This window comes from Podarcis pityusensis, assembly GCF_964106645.2.
Source record: "Podarcis pityusensis genome assembly, chromosome: 3".
Taxonomy (NCBI): Eukaryota; Metazoa; Chordata; class Lepidosauria; order Squamata; family Lacertidae; genus Podarcis; species Podarcis pityusensis.
In genome coordinates, this window is record NC_138026.1 from 20,339,452 (window position 1) to 20,354,749 (window position 15,298).

At 45.1% G+C, this 15,298-nt stretch overlaps 1 long non-coding RNA gene across 1 annotated transcript; it reads right to left on the bottom strand.

The window, feature by feature from the left end:
* Positions 1-214: 214 nt before the first annotated feature.
* Positions 215-13,553, bottom strand: LOC308473739. The gene is made up of 3 exons (XR_013984269.1): positions 13,503-13,553; positions 12,779-12,838; positions 215-972 (listed from the first exon to the last, which is right to left on the bottom strand). It is a non-coding gene; the product is annotated as an uncharacterized lncRNA (long non-coding RNA).
* Positions 13,554-15,298: the final 1,745 nt, after the last annotated feature.

The window sequence follows — 15,298 nt, forward strand, 5'->3', positions numbered from 1 at the left end:
GTAGGGTCTTAGCCTGCGTACCAGGTGGAGCTGGTAAACAGCCACCCTGGACACAGAATTAACCTGTGCCTCCATGGACAGCTGTGAGTCCAGAATGACTCCCAGGCTGCCACCTGGTCCTTCAGGGGCACAGTTACCCCATTCAGGACCAGGGAGTCCCCCACACCCACCCGCCCCCTGTCCCCCAAGAACAGTACTTCTGTCTTGGTTGACTGTGAATGTCCAAAAGAAGATCCTATGAAGACCTCTTGTCCCCAGGACTTGGATGGATGGCATAACAAAGGGCATAACAAGTTTCTGTTTCTGTCATTGAAACATTCAATCCGTGGATTACAAGTGGAAGATGAACAGTAGTCTAATCATTATTTTCTTTATATTAAAAAGCCCTTTAGATGCACCTTTCTGTTTTTATACAGTTGTTAATAATGCGTAAAGGAAGGCCATGTTATCCTTTGTGGTAATGAGTCTCGGTCTGTGGGAAACCTCATTCTGATGACCCCAGAAGCAGAAAGTCGGCTGTGGGTGGTTGCTAGGGAACTAATGGCATGGTTTCTCTGGTGAAATTTTCAATTTCATTGAAATTGAAAATAGAAACGAGAGAATTCCCCTGCTGGAAAAGACCACAATCTGTCAAGTACAGCATCCCATTTCCAGAAGCAGCCAGCTAGTTGCCTTCAGAATTCACAGGAAGGGAATGATCACTATCCCCTTTTTTCTTTCTGACCCTCAGAGGTCCACTGGTGCTGGCTGTGCAGTCTCCATTTACCTATGAAGGTCTAACAAAGGTTTTTCAATGTCATCTAAGCTGATGGCTATTGCTACTTACGTTTTCACGCCATCGTGTCCAAGATGTGCAATGAGAAGATGTAAAAAAAACCAGCTGGAAAACAAGACAGGCCGCAGTTGTCTCTGCAAACTCCACCACTGTCCACCATTCAAGGATTACGCTGACTTATGATCCCAGCATGATACCTGCAAATAGAGGGAACCAATGAACTCGTAATGATAGAGGCACACCCACAATACCCCTCTTTATCACAACTAGGGAATGGAGAAATCATGATTCGGTTTGCATTTAAAGGCAAGCTTACCTAATTCTTTGTGGCAACAATGGAAGGTTGCTGGGGGGGAGGCAATTCAGGCCCAATCCCTGAGAGCAGCAATATAGGATCCAGTGGATTCCAGGCTGTCTCAGCCCTGGCCCATCCTCAGAACACTCCATTTCGCAGCTGTCAACTGGGCTGTTCTGGCGGGCACATCACTGGTGGATCTTCCACTCATCCACCAATTCAACAGACAGTGGGAGGCTTGCTGAACTGGCAGACGTGAGCAGAGAGATGCTTCCACTCATTCCAAACCCCCCATAGCCCCTACATAAGGGGGGAGTTTGGATCACAGCCTAAGAGTTTTATAATGTCAGTGTGCAAGAAGTGTCTCTGAACTGGTTCAAAACCAGTTCGAAATGTCTAAACAGAAACCAAATCAGGGAGTTTGTTAAAAAAATAAATAATATAAATAACGATTCGGAACCATCCCCATGTTTTTAATGGTTCAACTCCCTGAATTCCAGTTCTGTGTGTGGCTGGCGTTGCGGGGGGGGGGGCGGAGAGAAGCAATTGATCTATCAATTAAAGCAGTATTGGAAAAGAAAGGAAGAAAGCCATTCACTACTGGCATATAAGTGCCTAGCAGTGTAACTACAGGAGAATCTACAGTTCAAGTTTACATCATAAAGTGTTGTTGTTGTTGTTGTTACTGTTATTTCTACCCCACCCATCTGACTGGGTTGCCCCAGCCACTCTGAGCAGCTTCTAACATATATAAAAACACAATAAAACATTAAACAACAAAAAAACTTCCTTAAATATTTTAAAATATGTTAAGCTATTTCCTCCAACGATTCCTGCATACCAGAGCCTTATATCACTGTTACTTCAAAGCCAAATATTTTGAAGCATGCTCCTGACTCACTAGAAGAAATCACTCATGGAACTAGCAGGCAAGGTGCCATTTCTACCCATATTGTGCATACTGAAGAAGAAAGGCAGAAATCCTCTGAAAGTATAGTGTCATATGACAATACAGAGAGACTTGTCCCTTTGCTGTCTATGGGCTGTGTTTTCCTTCTCTTTCTCCTCGGGGCTAAATGAGATGCGATGTCGGCAGGCTCGTATGTTTGCATACAGGTCGTGCCCTGATCGCACAGACTGTGGTGTTGAGAAAACCAGCAAAAGGGATGTTTACATGAAGTGAGCCTGCCTATGGCTCATCCTCCCACTGCTAGCACTTTCTCCCAGCCAAGCACACTCTTGGTATATGAGTTCAGCTCAAGAGAAAGGGCAAACGAAAGCCGTGAGAGACAAGCTGGCATGGGGAGGGTTCTGAACTCCTCACCCATAAGCCACCACCATCCAACATTCTCCTCCTTCCTGAAAAGTCTCTGCTCTTTCTTCCTCATTGCTCTGTATGCTTGGAACTGTCTCCCAGATCACCTGCACAATGCCATCTCTCTCAAACGCTCCTTTTTTGGGGGTATAATCAGTCTCATATAACCAACATACCTGTCTAATTGATGCTTGAAACAGTTAAGACCATAGAGAAAGCTGTCCTGCCAGGCTTAGCTCACCTTGGGAGGGACTAGGTCATCAAGTCTTTGTCCTTCCCATCCACCACAACCCCCCAGTCTACCAGAGAAACTCAACATGTAAGGAGGTCTAAGCTGGTTGCTGTAGCTCAGACCACATGGCACTTACAAGCCACTCTTGAGTTCCTATACCAATAATTTAGGAGCTTTTCTCACACGCTCAGGGCTGATTAGAGTGTTGTCTCTGCAGGGAGGACCCACTGACAGAGGAGGGGCCCCATTAAGAATGAGGGAGAAAGATGCGCCTCACCAGGGAGGGCATTCCACAAAGAGGGAACCATCACCAAGAAGACCCTTTCACAGGGCAATGCCAACCAGCCGGCAGCCAGCTGCACAGGATTGGCTCTCTGGTATCACCTGATTCCCAGGACCAAGAGAATTCTGTGCTGTGATGCTAGTATCTTAACTTGAACTACCTGCAGTTCCCCCTTCTCTGATCCATGCCTCACTCACATCTCCCACTTCAAGCCCTGCAGCACCTGTCGAGAAGCCCAGCTGTAGCCATAGCTGTGTGTATGGGACTCCTTACCCATAAATTCTGTAGGCTGTATCTCAAGTCTAGTTAAATCAACACTGTTCTATTGACTTCATCTTTGAAATTACACCAGCTGAGGATTCAGAGACATATGTTTTACACGCACACCTGCTAAAGAAAGGATTATTTCTGGAGGAAAGGAGCTTAGCTTTTCTTTGAATTGAAGAGTTTGGGGGCTTCTGAAAGCTGCTGTGGTTGCCGAATCCCAAGAGCATCGTCTCCTTTGTGGCATTGTTTTTCTTTTAAACGGAAGATCTTTTCCTAACCAGAATAAAAATGGCTTGTCATGTTGAAGCGTAACATCTGTGGGTTTCGCTTTTATGAAAGCAGAACCGCACATCTGCACTATAAATACTCAATAATGCTTACATACATTAATCTGTATTCCCAGCTATGTCTTTTCGCCCCACATTCAAACCTGGAGACAAGAGATCTCAGAAAATGAGAACCTGGCTTTAAACAATGAAATGGGGGGGGGGGTGTTGAGAAAGAATCCAGCCCAAACAAGAAGCATTAAATTCTTTTGCTAGGAAGGAAAACTGTGCTGAGAGTAAGTGCATTTGGTTTAAAAACTATTCTGAGATATTTTCAGTCAATGCAGGTCAGAAAGATGGTCTGTGGATTCTGGGAAAGGAGATTTGAATACACTATTCAATACAAATCAGATAACTTAAAAATCAATTTTGTTCCAGGGAAAAAGTTCTCTCAAACCAAAAGAGACTCAACTAATTACATCAAGCAAGGAGATGTAATATAGTCTATATGCACTTCAATAGATTTTTGTCTACGTGCAGAACAGGCAGCTAGAAAAGGCATGCTCAGAATGTTTAATCTGGTGTCTTTTGCCTAGAAATGGAGTGCACATTATTAATGCCACAGGGACTGCACTGAAAGTGGTCTCCACATGGTGGCCCATAACAACATAGGGGCTGTGGACATCAGTAAGAACCTGGCACAGGGGCAAGGGGATCAAAGTACTTCCACAAAGGCCAGCTTATGGTGGCATCCCATCACAACCCAATAATATCTGCTCTTGATCGTAGAAACAGCCATTCAGTTCTTACAGCACAAAACGGAGCAAGTGGTCATTGAACACATGGCTTGGCACACTGGGCAACATCCTTGGTAGTGGCTTTTCTGAGCATGATTGCCATCACATTAGCCACCCAGAAATCCTGGGAAGTGACAGTGAGGTGGAATGTTTCCATTTTCAGCTCACGCCCAGTAAGGGATATTTTGAAATAGTCCCTTACTTCAATTCCTGGATGTGCCAGTACAGTGGCACCTTGGGTTAAGAACTTAATTCGTTCTGGGACTTCCGGGGTGGCGCCATCGGCAATGGCGGACTCCCTCTGATCTGGAGGGACTAGCTCCACGCGAAACGGGTCTTTTCCGCTACGGCGAAGCGGGGACCCTTTCAAAAATCACAGGCGGATGAAGCCTGTGACCATGGGACTCGGCGGGCACCTTTAGCGCCCCCCCAACCCACAAAAGAACCCACTAACGGGCTCCGGAGCGAAGAGGGGGAAGTGGCGCGGTGCTGAGAGTCAACTGCTTCTTCCGTGGAGCGAAGCCGCACAGCCGTTGCCGGAGAGCGCTGCCTTTTCCTGGGACAATTTGGCTTCTAAAATAATCACCCGTGAGTACTTAAATTTCGGACAATTGGACTTTAAATAAGAACTTGCGAGCAGAAAGGAAAATTGGACTTAAAAGTTTACCTCAATTTGGCACTGAAACGGGAAGGTCTAAACAGGAAGTCAGCCTTCCGTTTCTTTGTAGATAGATTAAACTAGAGCTCAGAAAATCGCTTGTGAAAGATTAACTTTCATCATTTAAAATTGTTGAACCCCCCTTCGGAAGCAGGAGAAGAGGGGGGATTTTTTCGGACTGTTTAAACCTGCAGAAGTGAGTGCAAAGTAAAGTAACTTTCCACCGTCCTGATCCTGGAGCGGGGTGTCAGGACTGACGTTTTTTGAAGCTCATTGACCAGAGACAAACGTTTTTGACAGATAGCTATAAGAAGAGAAACATTGATTCCATTGTTCCCCTTCGCATTTTAAAGGAACAAATATTGACAAAATATCTGAAAAAGGAAACTTTGTTGTTAGACTTGTCTTTAAAAGAAAGAACAAATAGAAGTTTTCCCCTAGAGGGAGACTGTGAAACTGTAACCAACTCCGGGGACTTGCAGCTGTTACAGATTACAATCGTGGGAATAGACTTCTGACCTTGCAGGACAATGTATTCAGAAGCTCTGTTGCGTGCTTTCTGTAAAACAAATGCCCTACTGGAACAGCTACATGAGAAGACGGACTTGATGACTGATGCGATCAGAAATTTTGAACAGGCAGTGGGAAATTATACGGAGCCCACCCAGGAATTAAATCAGGAGTGTGCCCTGACAGAACAGATGAGGGAAGAGGATGTTGCTGAATCTTGGGCGCCAGAGATGAAGGGAGCTGTGGCCCAGCAGGAACATGAGCTTTTGGACTTGACAAATGAACTTGGAAAAAGCCAGATTTGGAAAGATAAAGTTTGGTTTGGTTTGGAAATGGGGGGTTGGATAGACCCCCCTATGCAGGGATGTTTGGACCTTTCAAGTCTGGCAATGGGCCGTGAGATGTTTGGGATTGTGGGGGCTCTTAATTTTGGAGGGATTTTGAAACATATTCTTAAATGCCACATGTAGTTTAGTGTGGACTATGGAAAAGGGGCTCATCCTGAAGCAAAGTTCTTAACCCGAGGTACTATTTCTGGGTTAGCGGAGTCTGTAACCTGAAGCATATGTAAGCTGAAGCGTATGTAACCCGAGGTACCACTGTATACAGAGAGTGTAGAGAAATTCATAAGAGGAGGGGAAATAACAACTGTATTTCAGACAAACTGGCAGGGTTTCAAATGAAGGCTTCAGGGAAACCTTATCCAGCCTTCCTGCAAGTTATTCTTGCTCCCAGTGCTGGAATTCTAATGTTTGATCTTTGAGAGCTTAGAGCCATACTAGATGTGACAATGGCAAAATATGGCAAGGACAGCTGATCAAAAGATCGCAAAGGTCACACAGGGGAGCAATCCCTGCCTGCCCACCACAAAATCCAATGGGTCCTCCTTGCAGCCAAGTTTGCTTCTGTTATCAGAACCCCACTGAGAGGAAGGTGAAATTGGAGGGCAGGGTATGGGGGGGAATCTTTCTACGCTACGCTGGGATTACTGCAATGCGCTCTACGTGGGGCTACCTTTGAAGGTGGTCTGGAAACTGCAATTAATCCAGAATGCAGCAGCTAGACTGGTGACTGGGAGTGGCTGCCAGGACCACATAACACCGGTTCTGAGAGATCTGCATTGGCTCCCAGTACGTTTCCGAGCACAATTCAAAGTGTTGGTGCTGACCCTGAAAGCCCTAAACGGCCTCAGCCCAGTATACCTGAAGGAGCGTCTCCACCCCCATTGTTCAGCCAGGACACTGAGATCCAGCGCCAAGGGCTTTCTGGCAGTTCCCTCATTGCGAGATGTGAGGTTACAGGTAACCAGACAGAGGGCCTTCTCGGTAGTGGCGCCCATCCTGTGGAACGCCCTCCCTTCAGATGTGAAGGAAATAAGCAGCTATCTTCTTTTTAAAAGACATCTGAAGGCAGCCCTGTTTAGGGAAGTTTTTAATATTTAATGCTGTATTGTTTTTAACACTTGATTGGGAGCCGCCCCGAGTGGCTGGGGAAACTCAGCCAGATGGGCGGGGTATAATTAAATTTTTATTATTATTATTATTATTATTATTATTATTGTTATTACACTTCCTTGTAGGGGGGAAATGAGTAAAAATACATGTGGAGCTCTGTGTTTTTAGCCCTATATAAGCCGAAAAGTCCATTAAGATATGTCAGAGAAGGTCAGGTTTCTATCCATTCTGGGAGCAATTCTTCAGGAGCTACAGTACAGAGCCTTTACATCGGTGGCTCTGTCAGTGTTGAGCACTACAGCATAAACTGCTGTGCCTGATGGGCATTTAGCGCTGTGTCTTGTCAAGATTTGCTTTTGCATCTTAATATAGCAGAAGGTTTATTGATTTGTCATGTGTTACGATTTGTAATGTGATTTATTAGCTGCACTGCGTTTCTGAAATGAATCAATCAGGATGTATTAGTAAGCAGGCCATAATACAAATGAGTCAGGGTATTCAGATAAATTGAGTGTGACTCCAGCTGTTTAGCATTTCTCTCTTCTTTTATTTTAAGAGGCTGCTTCTGTGCTGGGAATCCATGCCTGATTTTGTTTTTTCCAAAATCTGTACGTGTGACAAAAGAGAGGGATACCCAGGTGTGACAAAATAATAAAAAAATCCCTTCCAGTAGCACTTTAGAGACCAACTAAGTTTGTTATTGGTATGAACTTTTGTGTGCATGAACACTTCTTCAGATACCAGTTGTGACAAGTAATGATCTACGTGTGGTTTTTCATCATAAAAGTACTTTTAAAATGATTTTTGAGCTAATGGCTGAGATAAGAAAACAAGATTCCTTACCTCCAAATAGGATACTGAAACCAGAACAAGCATTTCAAACCACACCAGAAGTAGTCTGAACAGTGCTACACGGGATGTGCCTCCTACCAAATCAAATCAGATCACTAATTCATCTAACTCAGTATTGTCTCACACCAAGGATGGCGAACTTCCAGATGCTACTGAACTACAACTCCCATCATTCTGACCATTAGCAATGCAGCCTGGAGTTGATGTGAATTGGAATCCAGCAACCCAGGTCTGCACTCTCTAGGGTTCAGGGATCTTTCTCAGCGCTACCTGAAAATGCCAGGGATTGAACCTGCATGCACAACATGAGCTCCACCGCTGAGCTATGTGGCCCTTCCCATGTGTCTGTCAAGATCCCACCCAACCGAGACCCCAGGAAGACCTTTTCGAAATAAAGGGGCTAGGAAGATTGCAGAAAACCCTGTACAACTGAGGACCTGGAGGAACCCACAATTGTTCCCAAGACCGCCTGAAGTGCCCTGTCTAATGCACACCTTGCATGGGCCCCACCCATAACCCTCCAACTCAAGCCCTCCTCGATCCCTGATTCACCACCACCACCCCTGGACCACAAAGACAGCAGCATTGAGAAGCCCAGAGTCACCGTAGAAGAAACTGTTTGGCTGAAAACAGATATTTCCTTGTAAGAAAGGGCCTATTCAGGAAGAGGGAGAAGATTCAGCCACAAACAATGACTTCCTTGGGGAAGGAGGAGCTGGCAGATATGTGTCCTCTAGACCTTTCCTGGGTTAATAGCTCCAGCTTTCACACTAGGTCCTCATCATGGACAGTGTCTGCATCCTTCTCAGCCCTTGCGTTGCCACTGAGATGTGCATCCTTGGATCACTCTTCCCCCTCCTTCCAGCGGATGAGTGCAAGCTTGTTTATTAAGTTGCCTTATTCATTCTCCTTTGGTGGAAAGGATTTGACTAAGAGGCAGCCTGGAGAGAAAGAAAATACTCTGGACCGGTTCCAGACCGACTTAGGGTGGAAAGGTAATTTCAAGCAGCTCTCCATGCCTGAGCTTGCTAAAATCCAAACAAATGACAGCACATGAAACATCCTCTGTAAGGACAAAAGTAAGCCCTGTGCCCTTCCACCAAGATAAACTTCCTTGGAGTTTACTGAATATAAGTATGTCCTGGCTAAGCAAATGATAGTTTAGCATTTTCCCCTAGCATGTAGGACAGGGATGGGGGAGGATCTGTGGTCAGGGATAGTGGTAGCTGGAGTCTGGCAACATTTGAAGGGCCACAGGTTCCCCATCAACGGTGCATGAAGATAAAACTAAAGAGTCACAAAGCTGCATCTGCACCAACCACAAGAAAGAAATCATTTTGCTTGCTGCCATTCAACATTTTAATTGGCTGGCGCAAAGCGTCCCCCTCCAGTGATAATCTTACCTTTGCATTCCGCACCATCGCCACCCACAGCACATTTTAAGGGCAGGTTTGTTTTGACGGAGTTGTTGTTCCATTAGGTGTTGCTGTTCATCATTCATACAGCACTTGTAAAGTGCAGAGCACTCTATTATCAACACCAGGTAAGTGCCTTTTTCTGTACTTCTCTAGTACAGAGGCTGGAGGGAGGGTCACAGTGCATTTTGCTCCCATTTGACTGACCTTAAGGGAATGCTGAGCACTCTTTTTGAGGAACAGCTAGTGAGCTTGTGATGAGTTAGCAGAAGTCAAGAAGGAGTTAGCTGTGTCTTTTAAATGGCCAGGTAGATCACACGCCATCTCACGTCCCCAAAGGATTTGGTCCTGATATGCTTCTGTTTGCAAGTGTCCCTCTTTCCCTCTGATCCATTTGTACATCTGCAGATAGTCCATCGGTCTCACCTTCCAGTTCTAGAGCTGCTTAAATGGATCATGTTGAGCTGCTGTTCTAACAGCAGTTCCCTAAAGCCCTGCTAAACAGATGAGCCACAGGACACTTGCAAACACATTACATCACAATGCCCTGAACTTTCCCCCCCATAATGCACAGGTGTAGCAGAGCTAATAACTGAAACAGAAACAAATAAATGCATGGTTCTGGGCAGTCCAGCGCCCATTCACACCCAGTTTTAGAAGTAGTTGTTGTTTCAATGCAAATTACAATTGGGTGGTGTCAGGGGTTCAGGAGCAGAGGCAAGGGCAAGGGAGGAAACAGAGAGCGAGGGAGAGGAGGCAGAAGAAAAGATGAGTGATGACGACGACCCGAGATCTCCGAGTCTTTCCAGTGAATCAGAAGATTCACAGAAAGGAGCACCAGTGGCCAGGGCAAGGGGGGAGCCTAGGGGGACACCCCAGGAAGATAGAGCCAGAGGGGACTCAGGGGGGAGCAGTTGGAAATCAGGACCAGCGTCACCACCAGAGAGCAGGGAAGAGGAAGGGCGCCAGGGATCAAGCGCTGGCAGCTCACAACAGGGGGGAGGGCACGAGTCAGGAGTGGCCACACCTCCATCGGGGAGCGAAGAAACGGTCAGACGGAAGGTGGAAGGTTGGGCGCGCGTGCCAAGTTCAAATGCACAGGAAAGTGGCGCAGTAGGCAGCCCGGAAAGGGAGCCAGGTCCTAAAGCCCGCCGAAAGGAGGGAGAAGAGTCAGGGGGGTCAGCGTCAGCGTCAGAGGAATCCCGGAAGGAAGAGACCCCGGGGGGCAGAGGGACCCAGAGAAGAACAGTCAGGCGGAAAAGGTGGAGCAAGGCTAGGATATTAAGTTGGTGTACAAGGGGCGGAGACTCAGATGGAGCTTCGCCGATCTAACCATGAGACGTAGAGTTGCACGCAGCAGCTTGAGAATGGAAACTGTAACTCAATAAAGACTTTTATTTAATGATCGCTGGCTAGCGTGATCCTCTGTGAGCTAGGATCTGGAAGCAGCTCTGACAGGTGGCAACTCACAATTGGGGTAAACTACACATGGGAACAAGTAAAGGGTGACTTTGTGCTTACAACCAGACAGCACTTATGCAGAGGCACTGATTGTCAAAACCAGTTGCTTCAATATGTGGGCACACAGCTACTGTGATTTGTGCATGGGAAAGGGTTTTTTTTAAAAAATCATCAATGGATAGTCCAGCAGCATGTGTGTCAAAAGGCTGCTCTTCATTCAAGAACCTCATTTCATTCTTCTTAAGGAAATGCTATTGAGTTGTGGCCAGACATAGTTGGCATTTAAAGTAGACCCATTGAAGTCAAGGGAGCTTAAGTTATAACTAAAAATCCCTTCATTTCCACAGATCTACTCTAAGCATGACTTGATCTAGATCTAGCTCCTTCGAAATACACCTAAATACACAAAATTCCACAGCTGAATTCCAAATTCCTTACATCAGCCAACAAATAATGCTCCCCATTCTGGGTGTTTTTGCCTGGCTGGAATGTGTCCTTGACCTCCAGTAATTCCTCTTTCTTTTCTGGATGGGGCAAAGAGAGGGGTGTGTGAGTGTGTGTAGAACATGGGTCGGCCCATGGACCCCCACTGCCTGCTTGGTAACCCCTGCCACCAACTCGGTCAGCTCCCATGCGCCGCACGAAACCAGCGCGGAGCAGAGCGGGGACCACCTTCCGTGACGTTGGCCGGCTTCCCATTGGCTGCAGGAAGCTTCTGCAGCCAATGGGAAGCTGAGCACACCTCCTCCATGCCAGCAGGAGCGTCGAAAATAGTGTTTGTGCGTGCATGCGCGCACATACACTCCGGCCCACCACAGCATCTGTGGGACCGTGAACCGGCCCAAGCCACAAAATCTTTGCCGACCCCTGGTGTAGAAAGTAACCTATGTACAAAGGTAAAATTCACATCCATTGCTCAGTCTGCTGTTGCCTTTAACCCTGCCCTCCATGGGGATGTGGTCCACAGAAGGTTGCTTCAAAGGGGCAAAATCCCTTAGGCTGAAAAAAAGAGGCTAAACCTCTTCCTCTCTCAAATACATGTCCTTGCTAAAATAATCCAGGTAGCAAACATTAGTGCCTTGCTGACCAACCTGGCTGAAATGCAGTGGTGGGGGGCCCAGAGGTGGTTGCCCCAGGCCCAAATTTGCTAGCGGGGCAAAATTTCAACACCCAGTGCTGCCTCTGTACAGCTGTTCACTTCCATTGCTGGGCTCCGTTGAAAACAGCTTTTCCATGTGAACCAGGAAGTGACCTCTACAGACAATGGAACGACTCTTCTTTTCTTATCAGCAGCCATCTCCTGGGTGTCTGTCTCAGATGCTGTTAGGCAGTTGAATGTGCTTGTGTAATCAGTCCGTTTCCCTCCCTCCCACCCCCCTCCATGCAGCCCCGGGTGCTGGCAACAAACGCTATGCCACTACTGAAATGCATGGCCTTCTGTCATTTCCTTATTTAACATCTTTTTTACTTAAGAGAACAATCTACCTCCAGGGCCTTAAAAAAATGTCTAGTGTCTATCTATTGTGTATAGAGGACTGAACTATGGGAAGGCAATGAAAGAAGTGTTATCTTAAAAGCTACGGACCAAGTAGCTGTTTAAATCTATTCAGATGTCTGTTTAAAGTTTGTTTTAAATGTGCTTTCTATACAGCAAAAAAGTTCTTTCCACACAGTTTATTTCCCTGACAAAAGAACTGTGTTTTTTAAAGCCAGAAATGCCACGCTGATCTCTGGAGCAACGTAGCTTTTTCTCTTTCAGTTGTGGTTGCTTCTTAGCACTGTAATTAAGTTTGAATAATGCTGCCAAAGTAAAATCATGCATTTTGCACAATTACTGTATGGCATGTAAGGGGGGAAATATGATGTGAGCTTTGTTAAACTTATAATACACTTGGCAATCACTTAACTTAATCAGCTCCTTTCTCCTTCAGGAAGGAAAGAAAACCCTGCAAGGTTGTTAAAGATTACTCCTTCAACTGCTCCAGAGTAAAATGCTGTTCCTCAGGGCCTAAATCAACATGAGCTGGCCCAATACTGGCCATTCCATTATTTTTAATCAGTTGTATTTATAGGGATATAGAAATAAGGACACTAGATTGCTAACCAGGAGCCATAGGATTAGTTACTGGTCATGCTTCTAACATCCTTCCTGTCATGTGGGACACTTCACATGATACAGCCTCAAAAACGTTACTTACCCTTTCCCAACAAAGGTCGACCATGATGAAATTTGGGGCCTCCTTTCTGAGTATCCGCATCTGAAGTGCACATTTTAAAACATATATTTGTTACTGTTTTTGTGTAGCTAATACAGGTGCACACAATAATTGTAAATTATGAAGCAGCCTTGGCATGAACGATGTGTCTTGCCTAGTATTTTGATTCTGTGGTCTTTGGACTTAGAATAAGCCGCTAACTCCGCAGATCGTGGTGATGAAAAGATGTGTGATTAATATTACTGTGGGCCCAAATACCTAGGACTGCCCCAGTATAAACTGAATTTTAGGTCCTTTGGGTTTATGCACTAGACCAGAGGTCAGGTGGCCCTGTAGATGTTGCTGGGTTGCAGCACCCATGATTTCTGGGCATAGACCATGCCAAATGGGACTTGGGTTCTGGAGTTCATTTGGAGCGCCAAGGCTGACCATCCCTGCACTAGACTAAAACCTCCTATTTTTCACTGTCATCAGTGATGCTTAATTTTGATTGATTGATTGAATTTATATATCGCCCTATACCCAGAGGTCTCAGGGTGGTACAGAACAAAATCAAAATATAAAACCACCATATATTTATATATATTCAAAATAAAAACAACAACCCAATAACACACACACACACACACCCCAAAAAAACCACATTTTAAAAGGGCATAGGATGTCCATCAAATCAACCAAAGGCCTGGTCAAAAAGTCTACTTACATCTCCATCCACTTTCTCTCTCACTCACTGAATGATCAAACCAAAGGAGATTGCTATGCCTCTAGAGCTCCAGTGACCAAGGAGCCAGCAGAGGGAGGTGTCACAATGAAGGGCGTGTCACAAGGACCTCCGCAACCTAGCAGCTCCTCTGACACTAGTAAGTTTGCTTATATGGCTTTTAATCCACGTTCAGCTTTTTACAAATATGCAAAATGAAATTTATCCCTTTATCTTCAAGTTTCCGTTGTTCCTGCACCTACTGAGCATTAGCTATCTAATCTACCTATCTGCCTCTTTGGTCCTATATTGCTGAACAGGGGAAAACCAGAAATCACCCCTTGCGTGTTTTTTCATTTTATTACCCTCCTTCACTAGCAGGTCCCAGGGCAAGTTGCAGCCATCTAAAATTATTTGTTGTTAGTAATTAATTTTTTGTACCACCCTATACCAGGTTTCAGATCAGTTCACAGGATAAGATCACAATATAAAAATACAAAATACATAATAAAACAACAACAACCCAATAACCCCCCGCAACACATTTTAAAGGGGCATTGGATGTCAACAGGGTGAGTCTTGAAAATACAACTCTGGTGTCAAAGGCCAGGTAACAGACCCCCAAGTGCCCCTATTTCCCAGGGACAGTCCCAGTTTTACAAAAGCTGCCCCACTTTCTAATGTGATCCGAGAATGTCCTGCTTTTCCTTAGGACCTCCCTATTTTAAATGTTCCCTATGACTGTTATGGAGCGTTACCAGCACAGAATGCCGATGCTGATGAGAAAGTCTACTTACATCTCCATCCACTTTCTCTCTCACTCGCTGAATGGTCAAACCAAAGGAGATTGCTATGCCTCTAGAGGTCCAAGGAGCCAGCAGAGGGAGGTGTCACAGTGAAAGGCGTGTCACAAGGACCTCCGCAACCCGACTGACAATATGGACTTGATTGACATTTGGAGGACAAAGAACCCACTAGGAAGAGAGGGAACATTCTTTTCTGAAGCCCAACTGACCTGGACAAGAATCGACCAAATATGGATTTCTAGAGGCCTGGCACCTAAGGTCAGAAAAGTGGAAATCTGCCCAAAGACCTGTTCCGACCACAATGCAGTAAAGATGGATATGACACTATTACCAACTGGATCCTTTAGATGGAAGATGAATGACAATTTGTTTAGAGATCAGGAAATTACCAAGAAGGCCCAAAAAGTTTTGAAGGATTATTTTGAGATAAACATGAATAATATGGTGGAAAAAAGAATAATCTGGGACGCAAGTAAAGCTGTAATGAGGGGATTCTTGATACAACAGAATGCAGTGAAGAAAAGAACACAAAATGAGAAAAAAGATAAGATTTTGGATAAAATAAAAGAACTAGAGAAGAAACTAAGAGTGAATCCGAAGTCACAGCCAATTCTGAGAGAAATTAAACTTTATCAAACACAATATTCCAAATTGATAAATCAGGAAATTGAATGGAAGGTTAAATTAATGAAACAAAAAACGTTTGAGTCGGCGAATAAATGTGGAAAACTGCTAGCTTGGCAGTTGAAGAGAAGACAAAGATTAAATACTGTTATAAACTTAGAGGTTGAGGGAAAAAATATCCAGAATCCAGTGGACATCAGAAAGTGTTTCCAGAGATATTTCAAAAAATTATATACCCAAGGGCCGCAAGATGACGTTGAGATTAAACAATTTTTGGCAAAAAACGGATTATCTAAATTGTCACAAGAAAATAGGACAATCCTGAATTCTAAAATAACACGACAGGAGATCGAACAAGCCATCCAGAAC